The sequence below is a fragment of the Poecilia latipinna genome, unplaced genomic scaffold (genome assembly GCF_001443285.1).
Source record: "Poecilia latipinna isolate Pla-1442-1.1 unplaced genomic scaffold, P_latipinna-1.0 Scaffold279, whole genome shotgun sequence".
Lineage (NCBI taxonomy): Eukaryota > Metazoa > Chordata > Actinopteri > Cyprinodontiformes > Poeciliidae > Poecilia > Poecilia latipinna.
In genome coordinates, this window is record NW_015112895.1 from 52393 (window position 1) to 66632 (window position 14240).

General features: G+C 38.5%; 1 long non-coding RNA gene across 1 annotated transcript in view; it reads right to left on the reverse strand.

Annotated features, from left to right (window-relative positions):
- Positions 1-221: 221 nt before the first annotated feature.
- LOC106948210 (uncharacterized) overlaps positions 222-14240 on the reverse strand; it is a 35722-nt gene continuing 21703 nt past the window's right edge. The window contains exon 3 of the long non-coding RNA XR_001425131.1: positions 222-365. This is a non-coding gene — a long non-coding RNA (uncharacterized LOC106948210). The remainder of the gene's footprint in view (positions 366-14240) is intronic.

The following is a 14240-nucleotide window of genomic DNA, read 5'->3' on the forward strand; positions in this document are numbered from 1 at the left end:
AGCAAATCTACCCTGCATTTAATCGACTGATATTGACAGCAGCAATATTAAGCTACATTACTTAATGTTTTTTCTCACATACTAACTAATAAAATGAAGAATTTTAGTTTTAAGTTGTAGTACGTAACTTTAGCCTATAGAAAGATAGGATAGATTAAAAAAAGATAGCTTCCAGATCTAGATTTGCCACAATAGAAGCGGAAAAGGCACCTTACTTGGTCAACCGTGCCTTGTAGTCTCCTGGAATCAATTTGTCTCTGTTCTATCGGGTCCAACCTCAAGTCTCCCGAGCCAGAGGACAGCCAGGTTTCTGGTCCAGCAGTTCTTTGGCCTACCAAAGGTTGAGCTAAGGCCATCAGAAGGACCTGATCAGGAGCACAATGAACATTAGGATTTTTAGTTTTAGCAACATGACCAAATTTCAGTTCATAAAATGGATAGTCGAGTTACTTTCAAGGCCATAGGGTAGCAGGAGCACCTTACAATCAAAAATCCACTCTGCCACTGTGGCTAAGACGAAAACATTTGTTGGATGTTTAGTTCTTTTTGTCCAAGTTTTGCTCCAAAAGAGAAATAAATTTTGTTCAACTTATAACCAACAAACAGTGCGTTGGAGCTGACTGGAAAGGATGTTCTGTGGAGCAGAACTTTGGTATGTTGCACTGGACCCTGTGTACTGCCAGCAAGGAAACTGAACAGTCATGGAAGTGAGAGGAAGGAGGAATGACTGTGTCTGGACTCCCTCACAGATATCCCTCCAGACTGTTTAGTTGACTCACTGATGACGCAGGCTGCAGCATAGTTTTGCTTTACTTCCTGGAAGCAGGGCGAAAACTAGGGGTTGCCTTGAAATTACTAAGACAGCCATCACCATGGTTCAAGTCATGGAAACCCTGAAAACACACACTCACTCACCACTCACAGCCAACTGCAATCGTGCACCAAAAACGTGAAACATCTGGACCTTATTTTCAAATAAGGTTTATTTAGAAAATGTGGTCAGTTTCTTTGGCACAGCGACTTTCTATAAATATTTAGCAGTTATAAGCTTTTAGAAAAGAGATATTTAAAGAGACGGTTTGAGCCAGCACTGCAGGTGCTTCAGATTTATTTCCCAACTTTGGAGCTTAGGAGTGACAGAGTAAAAGAGTTTAATGACTTTAAACTAAAATAAAAGCAAATTAGCTTGTATTGCATAACCCTAACCCATGGTGCTCAAACTGTAAGAAAAGTACCACTGGAGTTATTTGGGCTACATTCAGTCTAGATAGTCAGAAATTTTAGCTTACAGAGAAGAACTAAAACTATTCAAAATCCTCTATAAGTTTGGGGTTATTTCAGTCCTTATGCCAATGCTTCCAGGTTTATCATAATCCTGGGGCAAAAAGACTGTCTTACACAGTGACTTTTTCTTTAATCACTAAAGGGAAATCCTTCCTGTTCTCCTGTTTTCTTCCAAAGGGGTCACCAAAATGTTCTGGAGCAAAACCAGCTTCTATATTATTTAAATGTATCACCAAAAATGTATCACTGATCCATTTGATGTCTGTGATTACCATGACCAAAGTAAAAATCTGGCTTTATGGCACGAGGCTCTTCTTGTGTCAGAGAAGTGCCTTTTAAAATGACTTCTCTGCATTGAAAAACAACTGTAATGTAGATTGAGAAATAGTTGTCATTCTTCCAAGACACAGCTACATTTTAGGATTATAGCATTGACAGCTAGCTAGACTGCCATATAGTTATCTGGCTAGCAATGGCACTAGCAGAGTAGCTAGCTAGATAGAGACAGGCAGAGTTGATGTCAAAGCATATTAATATGTTTATTGTTCCTTATTTTTGAGCAGAATTGCTTTACTAAAATTCTCTTTGCTCCTTGCCCTATACAAGGAACTTGTGCAATAATGTGCTGCACAAGTTGTCATAGTCATAGTTGTCATGTTTGGCAACTATGACAGCTTAGAAAAAAATCATATATTTACAAAGTAGTTATCAATTGTTCTGTAAAAGATGTAATTACTTATTGCATATTGAATTCCTATGTATATTTGTATGTTATTATTTGTTTAGACCAACAGCACAGTTCAGTTGTGCTGTGGGAAAAAATTCTCAAGTATAAAAAAAAATGTATAGTGCTCTTATTTGTCATCCATTCTTGTGTAATTGTACATCTGAGGCATCCTGTTTATGTGACCGTGGTTGTTCCAGGCAGGACTGGCTCAAGCCCCTCACAGTGCTTCAGCCTAACAGCTGGGAATGGCCTTTCAGTCTGACAAGACATGCCGTTCCTATGACAAATACCCGTAGAGCAACAGTAACATGTGTCTCCCACCCCTACGAGTAGCCCTCCCCCTACACCCTCAGCCACACATGCACACACGTACGCACGCACAAAGCTGTGCAGTGTACTTAATGAATAGCACACTTGGGGCTGCTGGGGTTTTTGCCGGAACAGCGAAAGAGGGGAGGGAAAAGTTAAAAAAAAAAAAAAAAACAGCCCCCAGTGACCTCCGAGGACCATCTGAGATAATAAATCCATGACCCTGAGTTCCGGAGTGCTTTGGGCAAGGTTGGGGTGGCAAATTTCCCACTTCCACAATATCATATGTTAACGGTAATTCCTTTTAGCCCATGTGTAATGGAAAAGGAATGTGTTCTCCTCAGCCTCATCTAGGGTTGGTGGAATCTGTTGAAAATGTGCGACAGCTGTGAAACTTGGCGAGCCTCAGCCTGTGAATGTATAAGTTTTGGATGTGATTCTGAGCTGGGGGTACATGGTTGAAGTGCAGTCGGGGGGAAGGGGTGGAAAAAGAAAAGGGGGAAGGGGCTTGTGTGGTTGTGGTGAGGTTTACTTCCTTATCTGGTCTCCGTCAAAACAAGGCGCCAAAATAGGGCTTTCTCTTCCGGCACAGACGAGTCATCTGCATGATTAAATTAGTTGGTAGAAATTGATATTTCTACTAACAGCTTAATGTCTTCATGAAGGAAAAGTAGGCATTTGTATTAGATTTCCTAAAATGTCTTATTGGAGAAAAAGTATTTTTAAATGTAGTCATACTGAATCACTTGACGAATAACTATCCAAATTGTACAAACAGTGAATAAATCACTCATTGGTTGTTAGGCATAGGTTGTCTCTTCTTTGGCTAGTTAGAAGCAGGCTCTGCCAATTTTACTGGAATACGCCATAAAACAAAGATTTAAAAATATTCAGTCATTTAGCTCAACTAAACAGACAAAAGAAGTTCAAATTACATTGCTTTTGGAAAGTATTCACAGCACTTCACTTTTTCCACATTTTGTTATCTTACAGCCATATTCCAAATTGTATTAAATTAATTTCAAAATTCTACACACAAATACCCCATTATGGTGAAAATGTTTTAGAGATTTTTTGCAAATTCATTAAAAACAGAAAACCTCTTCACTGCTTTTGGTTAATACTTTGCTCATCCACCTTTGGCAGCAATTACAGCCTTGAGTCTTTTTGAATACGATGCCACAGGCGTACGTACATCATCAACATGTTTAAATACAGAATTGCAAAATGCATTCCATACTGTTACAGTAATCCAGAGTAGTCTATGCAAATTAAAATAAAGGTTTTTGTCACTACAGGATAAGAATCTTGCTAAGCCTTCTCCTTCTACCACAGGAGTGTTTCAAGAAAAAAAAAAAACCCCTGAAAAATTATGAATGAGAGTTTTGTTAAGTATCCCAAACCAAAGCCCGGGGAGTCACTCTTCATTTTAATTTCTGCTATAAGGTGACATTATACATGTCACCTTATAGCAGAAATTTAAATGCTCTACCAGTTGCTGCACACTCTCTAGGTCGACAACAGACAGCTGTTAGCATGTGGGGTGATATGTTTTCCTGAATTACTGCTTTTAAATATATTTTGCGAGTAGTGTGCTGGGATCTGCAGACTTCATAATAGCCAATTAAAATTCTGCATGTAGCATACGGCCATTGAGGAACTGTAATTACCAGGTATTAACACAGTGACAATTATAAACTGCATATATATTTAGCTTGCTGTTGGTAGCTTTCTAAGTACATAATATTGTGCTTTATCATATCAGCCTTGTGTTTCATACTAACTACCTGGGCAGGAGTATGAAGAAGATGGCACCAATCTTCCTCATACTGTTTCACAAAACACTCAAAGCTCAGTTAGACACTTTCTTGCCATCTGTATCTTTTTTCTGACATAACACATTACTGGATTTTAGCCAAGGGCTGTTTCTCTAATAGAATTGATGTTTGGAAACTTAGTAAAACTAATAGTGTCTCACAACTCTGATGTTCCACACCCTGTAGAATACGAAATGCCCTACACACATTTTACATGCAGCACTCTATCTTCAAAGCTCTTCATTGCTGCTCTGCACATGTCCGAATAGGTTGTTGATTTATGAACAGCCAGAGGCAGGTTAGACAGGGGCTCATCTGTGCAGTTTTATGATGGACCTGTTTTGGCAAGATTATTTTTCTATTTAATTCTCTTAAGATAAGTTTCACACAAATTGAGAAACAGCACCAGCAGCTGAAACCAGCTATTGACATTGTATAAAAAAGATGGTACTTCTCTCACTTCCTGACATCCAATCAGTCTCAGATTTTCATGGTTTATGTAATTCAGCCTTGTGTTTCATACTAACCACCTGGGCAGGATTATGAAGAAGATGGCACCAATCTTCCTCATACTGTTTCACAAAACACTCAAAGCTCAAAACTCAGACACTTTCTTGCCATCTGTATCTTTTTTCTGACATAACACATTACTGGATTTTAGCCCTTGATATCAATATTCTGATATTTTTTTCCAAATATCAGAATATTGAGACTTTTATCGAGATTTTTTTATCTTCTTGAAATTAAGATTACATACATTTTTCTTTTTTAGTAGAATTCCTTCTCATTCTGTACAAATTCAGATAACATTTTGTTTTCTCTTCCTCAGGATTCTCACAATACTGATATCAGAACCTTTAATTGTCAATTATAAAGACTGCCCGTATTCCTTATAATAAAGATGCATTGGCACCCCAACCTAAACTCCCTGGCTGTCTTGAGATGTTGCTCATGATGCCACTGATTGTGAAGCGCAGCAGTTCATCCGGCAGCAAATCAAAATTCCACACCATGATGCTCCTACCCCCGTACTTCACTGTTGGGGTGGTGGTCTTAGGTTTGCAACTTTTTCCTTACAAATGTAGCAATTGTCAGTTTGGTCAAACCCTTTCATTTTCGTCTCATCAAACTGCAGAACATCTCTCCAAAGATGTAGGTCTTTGCGTCTGTGTGTGCTTGCAAATTATGCTGTGTGATTATTATAACATTTCTGTACTTTTGAAAATGGAAGAAGTAGAAAAGTCTTGAAAACCAAACGCCTCTCACTTCTAAATTACGAGGGAAATAATTTATCAGACTGCAAAACTTAAGTTGTTTTTTTAATAATTGCTGGCTTAGTTTGTTTGTATTTTCAACTTAACTTTATCAATAATCAATGGATATTTAGTGTTTTACACAGGTGCAGCTCTCTGCCCACTCTGCCCTTCCATAGTAATCAGCCCAAAAGGCAGGCTAGGGGTTGGATGGGTCAGATAGTATTTCTCCAAAAGGCACTGCTTAGACAGAGCACTCTTTGTTGTCCCCTCCACTTTAAGAATGGCTTTCACTTTGCTATTGTGAAGGTAATTCCTGAGCTATGTTCCATGAGCCTGTCCCACTCCGGGAAAATCGTGACCTGCAGTCGGAAAAACATTTCCACCAAGGTCATCAATTCTCCATCTAGTGAAAAAAAATTACAGTATTAGGGAGACTGACTTTCAATGCAATGGAACAAAGTGCAAGAACATGTTAAATACAGGTTCAGCAGGCAGATGAAACACTGCACACCTGTTTGATCACTCCGGGGTACATTGAATGAAACTTAGACTTACTAATCAAATCAGATGTGCACCTTCAGTGAATTATCCCTGGCATGTTAAGGCTCTTCTATGGGAAGACATAAATGCCAAACTATCAGTTGTTTATGCTATCAAATGTTAAATAATGACATAAGGCTATTATCAGTGAAAATGTCAGGAAGTAAAAAATTTTTGCTTCCCACTTCTCAAAAAAGCACAGTTGTAGCTTAGAGTTATGGAAATGACAAATGTGTTTTGAAAATGCATGCATTATTATTTTTCAGATTATTTTGTGGACTAAATGGATGCACGATTTTAGACGTTTATTTTATTGCTAAAAAAAACAAACATAAAATTTTTGTTTTGTCACCGCATGATAAATCAAATGTATTGTTTATATATTCTGATCATAAGCAGAGGTGAGACTATAACAGCCCTATCAATCTAATTAGCAGAGTACTAATGTTAAAAGAGGGGCATACACATTGGAAATCAATCACTTCTTGTGTTAGCAATGGTTGCCTGTAGTGAAAAACAATGCATCCATCATAGATTTGGATCAAACTGGCCTCACATGCAGGAAAGTGATGCTACATTTCCAGATTCTCACAGTGAGAGATTTTGCTGCATTTAGAAGGGTTTCTCACGTTGAGCTTGCTCAGCATTAGCAGGTGTGATGTGCATTTGAACATATAGAGAGGTGACGACATTTAGATGATGGCTTTAAGAGAAAAGGGTAGAAAAGTGTTTATGCAGAAATTGCATCGAGCAATCTGTCTGCACAGTAAAAGTCCTTCTGTGAATGGTTTTATTTTGAGATTCAGACAGCTTTAAATTAATTCTCAATTTGTCAATTTCAAATATTATGGTTAACATAAACCTTTCTTTTAATGTTTATTCAATTATTACATGGTTGAAACCTTGAATATGAGAATCAGCATCAGCAAGGAGACAGATTGTTTACATTCCCAGTCTCTCTTTCATCTAAAGAATGCAAAAACATCCATTTTTCACATTAGTTGCCTCATGCAACATGGTTTGTCCAATTCCCCCAAGTCTGTTTCTGATTGACTGATCAGACAACTCTTTTTCTGGTGAGCTCCAGGTGCAGAGAGCTGAACAGAGCCAAATCAGACTGAATTGGTACAAAAACACCATCAGATTCTTTTTGATATTTTGGTGCCACTATTTTCTGTCTAAAGTAAGAAATTGCAAGGACATCTTCTGAATTAAACCACAACCAACAGCCTTCAAGTTCAAGTGCCCTTTTGACCTGAACAGCTGGTATTTATTTTGTCAGCCAATAACTGTAAACTTTAATCAGATTTGATAACACAAATGATACTTTTTTCAATTTTTTATTTTTTCCCGTAGCAGTGGGGTCGGACAAGTAATATTGATGTTCTGAGTTTGTTTTACTTATTAGATGTTAGTTTGACTAATTAATTTGTAGCATAATCTTAGTTGAAGTGTAAATATTTTTGACAATCCGAAATAAATCTAAAAAAATAAAACAGAAACATCTTGTTTCTTTAAATGTGTGGTGGAATGAGAAGGAATAAACTCCTACTTCAAGTGGAGATTTAAGATAAAACCTATTTATTTATTTTAATGCAGTTTAATTTGGTTTAATAACACTACAAGCTAATATGCATAATGCTCAAAAAATGTCATTGGGTTTTGATATTATGACTGACATTACTTTTCTTTCAAAGATGAACATCTTTTTCTTATATAAGAGAAAATATCGAAATTATTGAGGGGCACCAATCCAGATCAATGTAAACACGATTGCTACATTTGTCATCATGCAGGATGAGGAGTAGTGGTCCAGAAACCCTTTCAAGAAAGTGGACAAACAAAACATAAAGCCAAGTGGAAACGTAAACCACCGTTACATCTCGCCCTCCGCAGCTCTACCTGATCCCAGTGTATTCCTCTCAGACCTATCAAGGATAGAGCATTCCTGGCACACCACACCCAACATCATTGTATTGAAAATTCTTGCATCCCTGCCAAATGGATCCAGTTCCCCCAAATCCTTTTACGGAGCTTCACCAGACCCCTAGGCCAACATAGGTTTGACTGTGGCCTCGTCAGTGGCTGGCCTCTGTGTGCGTGTGTGTGTGTGTGTTGGAAGGTGAGATAAAGACAAGTAAGGGTAGCTTAAATCTGACATGTTGCTTTAACAGTTCACTTTACCAGGATTTTCATTTTCATATCTACTTCTTTTCTTCAAAAAGTCTTAACCAGAATAGCAATATGTTGGCATTGATATAAAAGTGAGATTTTTAAGCATCACTGCAAAACAAGCTAATGGTCACATTTTAAGGACATGTTAACTAGCAGCTCTTCAGACACACATTAAGAAGTTGAGAAATATATTTTTCAGCTTCCCAAATAGAATGATGATTCAAATCTCTAAAACTAAAACAAACACACAATGAAGTAGGGTTTAATCTGGCAGTGGAGGCTCTGGCGAAGCCTCCACTGTCCGGGAGTATTACCCTGAAAACCACAGAGGAGACATATGCTCCATATGATTTCAGGTCCAGCTCACAGAGAGAACACAGAAGCTGTAAATTACTGTATCTGCAGCACTGCCTTGCTGCCATCCCTGAAGGAATCTAGCCTCCTTTGTGTATCCAAATGGGTTCTGGTGAGGCTAGAATTAATTTTATGAGTCAATATTGAAGAGAAGTAAAACAGTATTTTCTATTAAATACCATCATGTCTTCTGCTGCACTGACACAATATTAGCTGCCAAACTTGCAAAATCCAACTAGCTTTGAATGTCAATTCAAAATTAAAACTCAAAATGGACATCTTTAAATTTTACATCTGTCTCCACCCTTCATGGTTTAGATATACACACACACACACACACACACACACACACACACACATATACCATTTATAAAGCTACAGTAGGTTACCATGGTTGCCAGTCACCTGTTCCTAATCATGGTGGCAAGGCATCTATTGAGGTGAGCATAAATAAGCAGTTATTTATTGAATGGAATCAGCTCCAGAATCAACAATACTTTAGGGAGCTCATCTCACTAAGTTGTAATAACTTGTAAATACACACATCTGGATGTTATAATTTTAAATAATTAACATTCTTGACTGGACAGTTTAATAACTTAGACAAATTTTTTAGTGACCTTGATGTCTTATGTGTAGAAAGTCTGTGTGTGTTGTATTTCACTTCAGCTTAAAGCTGCTGTCATCTTGGCCAGGACGCCTTGTAAATAAGATTCTGAATACCACTGGGTCTTCCCCCGATATATAAAGTTATATAAAGGATAAACAAATAAAACATAAAAGTACTGCTTGGTTTCGGAAACACTGACTTTCTTTTTGTGCCCAATTTTCTTCAAACCACAGGACATTTTGTACTGACCGTTCGTCAATTTGAACCAGACGTTGAAAAATTTCGTGCCTGCTTGCTTTCACCATTCAGTCAACAGTAAGAAAATATGTTTATGTGCCTTCCATAGTAATATCCACTTATACGAGGTTGGTCAGTTATTTTTGTTTCATCAGAGGTCATATTCTCTCAATTTTCATAGAAGTCAATTTAAAAAAACAGGATTAGACCCATCAGTAATGGAAATAGGGTGCAAAATTATATATATTCAAATTTCATTTGAGATTTACATTTTTTCATAATTGACTCCATCATCAGAAAACTTAATTATTAAGAAAAAAAAACTGATTTGCAATGGTGAAGTACATTGGTATGAAATGTGTGCTTACTGGTACAATATTGAAGTAGATTGGGATGAATTAATATACAAGTTGCGGATAAAAACTGGCAAAGGGTCAAGCTGACTCAGAGTCATAACCTTGCACCATTTCCAGATGACAAGCTCTCTTTCTCCCTTCCTTTGTACATTAAACATTTTATATCTACAAAGGACTGAGACGATTACAAATAGAAAATTTTAGTATAAATATTCAGTGAATTTGATCAACATCCATTCAACACTGCAAAAATGGTTTGAAAAGTAAATGGCACCAAATGATCTCATCAGTGGGAAGTCAGGGTTTTCCCCAGTGTATTATAAGCCTGGCGAGCCACCAGGCTTTACTTGTTCCCCCTCCAGACTAAGCATTGCTTGTGTTTTTAAGTCTTTTTAAAATGTTTGCATATTTAAGACTTTATAGCTCAGGTATTAATCTTCCAATCTTTAATAACACATAATTATCAAGTGATATTTTCAAATTTCCTGAAACATTTTTTAACTCAAAAGATGAATAACTGCCGTAGCGCCCAACCACCGGGCTTAGCAAGTTTTCTGGTGGAAACCCTGGTAGTTTTTATCACATCCATTCACAACTTTAACATTAGGAAAGTTGATAAATATCACTTCATTTCATATTTTAAAAGGCTGTTGGTGATTAGTAGATATGACACTGAGATAATTCCTCAACACACTTTATCCTCAATAGACTAAATGGCGTACAGTTACACAATACATGTTGTGGTTAAGCTGTTATTATCTAACCCACAGGTGGATAAAACAAGTTCAGACCTGCTTTCTGAGAGACTTTACTGCCACTCTGGGAAATGCAGATTTTATCAACATGTCTTGAAATCAGGTTGAACCCTTAAAGGGCCACAAAACATTTGTTAAACATATTTTCTGTCGTTTGTAGATTTCCCTTCGTATCACACAAGTTCTCCTTTCTCCCCCAGAATGAAAGTTGGGTAAATCATGCTTTTTTCACTCAGTGTTGTATGGGAGCAATAGTTTTATTTATTTTTTTTCTGCTTTTGGAAATGCACCATATCAGATTTCAGTTTACAGATTCTGATGAGCCAAAATGGATGTTTCCAAATCTTGATTTGAGTAAGCGAACCGCTAAGAGCATGGAGAAAATCGCTCTCAAAAATCTGGCACAGAACAACGTCCTGCATATATCAGCTTCTCATAAATGTTACATGAGCTTTTAATTTACAGCATTAAAACATGCTACGGCTGCATTACTATTTACCTTTCCATATCCGATAGCCACGGCCTGTTGCCATGGGGCTTCACTCATATTCAATCCCAGCCCCTTTGGCACACACTCTTATCTCTGTTTAAATATCCGGTTACTTCCCCCTCTGGTCCAGACACACAGAGACATGTCATTAAGGGCAGTATCTCTCGCCAACCCAGGCTTCCTTCCTGTGTGCATGGTGACGGATTGATTTTCTGGTTGGGATCCACTGTAAGAAATATTCAACTAAAGAGGTCATGTAACTTTGCAATTTCTTAAAGTTGAAGGTTTTGCTGGTGTGCTGTGCCTTGCAAACATATTTATATGTCTTTAAACATTCAATTTTGCTGCATTGCAACAACAAAAGTCAACATAATTTATTGGGATTTTGTCTTATGAACCAACAAAAAGGTGCACATAATTCTGAAGTGGAAGAAAAGTTATGCTTTGTAAAAAGTATAACTTTTTAAGCATTAGAAACTGAAATATAATGCTATATCAGTGACAATATATCAGCTAGTTGTTGTGATTAAAGCTCAGTGTACATCCATCTGTTCTCTGAAGGCCTCAGAGGTTTGTTAAATAACATCAGAGCACAAACAGCATCTTGAAGACTAAAAGCACAGCAGACAGGTCAGGAAGGAAGCTGTAGGAGGTTAAAGCAGGGTTAGTTTCTAAAACAAATATCCCAAGAGTTTAATTTCTCACACAGCTCTGTTTAATCCATCATCTGAGAATGGAAAGAGTACAACACAACTGCAACCTACCAGGATATGGCCATCTGCGGAAACTGAAAGCCTAACCAAGGAGAGCACTAATCAGAGAAGTAGCCAAAAAGTCTATGGTGATTCTGGAGAAGCTGCAGAGATCCTCTGCTCAGGTGGGATAATCTGTCAATAACCATAACTACCCAGGTCACATATTTTAGGGAACACATATTTTTTGTGCTTATATGCAAAATGCATTACAAAAATGTGGTGGAAATTAAATGTTGCATATCATCCTGAACATCCCCATGTGGAAATATGGTAGTTGCATCAAGCTGTGGGGAGGCTTTTCTTCAACTCTGTGTGCAGCAACTGGTACGGTATGTAGTTGTAAAAATCAGCTCACCAATATTATCCGTTTTCTAAATGTCAAAATGACATCCTCAAATTCAGAAGTCTGTGTTAATTTTCCTTCACATTTAGTAAAATTGCCTTTAAGCTGCATCACTTGCTTCCAACATACATCTTCAGCTCTAACCAGACGTCCTCTATGTGATTGAGATCAGACATTTGCAGTGGACCCTCGGTAACAATGACTTTGTTGTCCCTGACCCCTAGCTTATTTGTGGTCATTCTCCATTTTAAAAACCTAGTTAGCTTTCACGTCTGGGCTGATGTCTTGGTTTCCACACAATGTTTTTTCCTCATGATGATACTTTCTGAAATGCACCAGTCCCTCTCACAGTCAAACACCCATCCAACATGATGCCATCATCCCTGTACTTCACAGATGAAGTCCAGGGATGTTCAAACACAAAATGGCCACAAATTTGTAATCTGGATTTTAAAATTGCGTCTGGAGAAAATATCTGTTTTTGTGTAACTAAACTTGCAAGATTTTGTCAGTTCAGGACTCATTTCACTACAGATAGTCTCCCGTCAGTTTCAGCAAGTATCTTCGCAAGATCTTCTTGACCAGAAGATCTGGCTTTTGATCTGGTCCTGGCTTTTTTTTTTATAAGTACTGCCCTTTAGGCAGCAACAAGAATAGCCCAGGAGAAGCCCAACAGATTTACTTTAACAAGTGAAGCAGGGACAATCAATAGATCCAAATCATCTATCCATCTATTTTCTTACACCATTGTAAGAAAATAGTGGGGTCGGGAGGAGTGCTGGCGCCCATCTCCGGCGAGACATTTTGGGCGCGAGGCGAGGTACATCCTGGACAAGTCACCAGGTCGCCAGGTCAACACAAAGACAGACAGGACAAACAATCATGCACACACACACTCTCACCTAAGGAGAATTTAGAGAAACCAATTAACCTATTAGTGATGTTTTTGCACTGTGGGAAGAAGCCGGAGTACCCAGAGAGAACCCACGCACGAACAGGGGGAATATACAAATCCATGCAGAAAGACTTTAAAGACCAGGACCTTCTTGCTACAAAGCAACAGTGCTACCAACTGTGCCACTGTGCAGTTCAATTGACCAAACCAATTGATTAAATAAAAATATAATCTATTCTAATTCCTAACTGATATCATGGCTGACCTTTAAAATTTCAAAGGCCTAAATAGGAGAGATGTTTTTGCAATAATAGATATGTTCTCTGTTAAGACACCTCAGATAATTTTTTGCAGCGGATGCTTGGCTCTTTGGCTTGGTGTCTGCTCTCCACAGCAGCCCTTGGTACCCACAAGAGTCAAATCTCCCTCTGGTGTTTCTGAATGAACAGATGGTCTTAGGGGAGGTTTATACTGCAGCATCTTCCCAAAAATCAATGGAAGAACTTCCGTGCTCTCCTTGTCCTCCACATGCACGAAGGACATATTGATTACAGCCCCTCCATGAGACCTGACTGCTTGTAAATGCGTAACCCGAGAGATTTCTGGTGATGTCTTTCCAGCACAGACCAAAGCTTCAATTTTAGGCAGTTTTTCATGCTGTTTTTTTTTTGTTGAGTTTTATCAAAACCCATCAACATGAAAAAGTCTTTTTGTATAGGGATACAATGTTGGCCCTTAAAGTCGTCCACTTTACAGCTTTGTGGAGTGAACACCCCATAAGGAAACATTCATCCTGAAGTATAAAATTCCCTTTTAGCACCCCTGATCTCCTACAGGTTCCATCATGATCGTGTTACATGTCCCCACAGTAAGAGCATGGGGAGTGGGCCACTTCTGCACGTCTTTATCATAAAAATGTTTGTCCATTGTACAGATGCCCTGAATTTGAACTCATAGAGAGGGTAAATAGAGCAGGGTATGGCCATGCAGGCCCTTCCTTCTCTTTCAGCTGCACTAATGATGTTGTGCCGGGCCACAGCTGTTTCTTCGTGGCAGGTGTGCAAGTGGGAGCCACAGCAGACTGCACTCGGCCCGGATCGGAGGAATGCCAAAAACAAGACGGAAGGAGAGGAGACAGGGTGCACAGTGAGGCGGTGAAATGAATATCCACACAAGATACTGCTCCCCGAGCTCCCACAAACTTGGACACAATATTCAATTGAGAATTTCCCCTCAACACCTGGCCACCAGCATAAGTGGGATATTGATGTGGGTCCCACGCCAGAACCCAACAGCTTGACTCATTCGAAAACCTCAGGCGATTTCATGCAGCATTA